Here is a 2500-nt window from a genome sequence, read left to right as displayed (position 1 = left end):
GGATCAACAACTCTTCACTACTTGCTTCTTGGACCTGGACTGTTGAGCATTAGAATCGTTAGCGTTAAATATTTTCTAGAGCAACAACGGCCAAACATTTTTGCTTGAAACCACTACGATAGAAGTCAATTGCCAACGTAACGGCAGCTGATAACAGAAAGTGTCATCAACACCGAAAGGCTTGGATAATTATGGCCCAAAGAAGAGTTTAAACCATTGATCAACTGTAAAGTCTTTTATAACAAATGCAACAATAACAATTATGGCCTTTATAAGATATATGTTCCAAGCTGAAAGGGAAAACTAGCCTGGAAAAGGCAAGTCATCATGTTCATGTCTAAATGAGCAAGGGAAACTTGCAGACTTTTTTTCTTAAACATCAAACAACTAAGTCTAGACAGTCACGGGTACAAAACCAGTCTCATTCACGGCAAGAAATCTAGGGTCTTGGCCTTTCATTCTTACTGAAGCACAAACCGTCCGATTAAGGGAAGCATCGTGAGTCATTAAGATCAAGAGAACGACGAAGGAAAGTTCGAGATAGGAAGCACTACAAAATGGAGCAACTGACTCCTGTCGTCAGACTTATAAATAAAACTGTCCAACCTCTTGACTTCAAACTGCCGCTAGGGAGTTTTGCCTATAGTCGCACTTCGGTGCTGAATAGCTCTCCCGTCCCTTGATGGGTCATATCAAGATCTAAATATCTATAGACCTAGGGTCATAAATCCAATCCTTCAGATGAGAAAAATGAGACGCGCAGAGACAGGGATTAATATCAAGGGATAAGTAGATAGTCGTAACCATAAATAAATCCTAACTGATAATAAAATGTGGATCAATGACGTCCGTAGAAAACCCTCATTTATTTTAGTAGGTCTCTCTCTCTCTCTCTCCCTCTCTCTCTCTCTCTCTCTCTCTCTCTCTCTCCTCTCTCTCTCTCTCTCTCTCTCTCTAAATATATATACTGTATATATACTTTATATATATATATATATATATATTATATATATATATATATATATATGTCGTTATAATGTAGAATGGCTAGATATCATTCACTAATGCCTCTGTTAGAAACGTATAAGGGAGAAGGAAAAAGACCTGACAAGTCTTTTCTGATCTTAGTTATAAGACACCTATCAGAAAAACATTGCTGCAAAACTCATTTATATTGCTCAGATCTTTCATGCGTTGCCATAAAACCAATTTTCAATTTAGTTTTGCAAACAAAAGATGGCGTTAATGAACTTCCCTCTCAGTTACAAAAAAAAACCTGTTATCATAAATCATTTCCCATAGAGAGTAAGTCTTTCTCTTTGTTGCTCCTTCTGTGTTGTTTCTTGCTCAGAGGTTAATGGCAGGTTTCTCCAGCTTGGGCAAACTGGAAGAACAGTTTGGGCATTTTATGGCTTCTGTTTGGACCTCCCATTATAATACTTTCTTTTAGAAAAACTACTTCAACGGTAACTATGCATTTTTGATTTTTTTTTAATCAACGTAGTAAAGACGGCATGGGGACTATTATCAATCAAAATTTAAATGAATGATCGTAAGTACCTATTTAGTCACTATATAGCAAATGTCTTTTCAGCTATATCATTTACATTTAATTTAGACAGTAAAAGAAATAACATATTATCAGAAAAAACAAAAGTATTCACTATTGCTGATAAACAGGGAATCAGGAAATAAAGTAAGAGGTAGTATAGTAGATATCAATTTCTAAGGTCTTTTGAAAAGTAACGAATGATTGATATTTCATCTTGTCTATGTGTATGATTACTATAAGACGGACTGTCCACCCATTACAATATTCCGTCACAAAAATAATTAATACTTTTCATGGATTCCTTGGCAAAGTCAAGCCTATCTCCTATTATAGGAAAGGTAAAATGTTTGCGGAAACAAAAGGGAATTCAAATAGTATTGTGGAAATAAAAGGAAAGAAAGGCTGGACAAACTATCAAGATGACTAAAGTAGATTAATATCCCGCCATTGCAATCCACATAAATTGCCCACGGTGTTCATGAATTGGCACACTGCAGGCGGCGTCAAGTGTTCTTCGCAGTGCTCTGTGGAGTCCATCTTCATTGCTTTCAACATTTATCATCAATTCTTATTGGACTCCTTCCATTCTGCTGACCAACATCTTTAACACTGTGTTGCTATCATTCTCACCTCTCCTTCAAGATGAAATCCCTTTAGTTTGTTTTGATTCAAATAAACAAATTTTCTCCCAGTGATCCAGTTCTTGAATCCACTACTTGGAACAGCACTGTGCTCAGTAGATACATTCAGTTATAAAGAATGTTTCCACATTTAAAGATAATGTCACTTATCATCATAAATAACTCTTCAGTTTTGATGATCACTAATTCCAATATTTTAAAATGGTATTTAAATGTACATTTGACATTTTCTTCATCTTCTCCCCTGTCTGTCGTTTAAGACTTAGAAATTAATCAACATTTGAAGTTTCAGAATATTTCAGTTTTA

Source organism: Palaemon carinicauda, chromosome 45 (genome assembly GCF_036898095.1).
Source record: "Palaemon carinicauda isolate YSFRI2023 chromosome 45, ASM3689809v2, whole genome shotgun sequence".
NCBI lineage: Eukaryota > Metazoa > Arthropoda > Malacostraca > Decapoda > Palaemonidae > Palaemon > Palaemon carinicauda.
Note: the sequence above shows the minus strand (reverse complement) of the source record.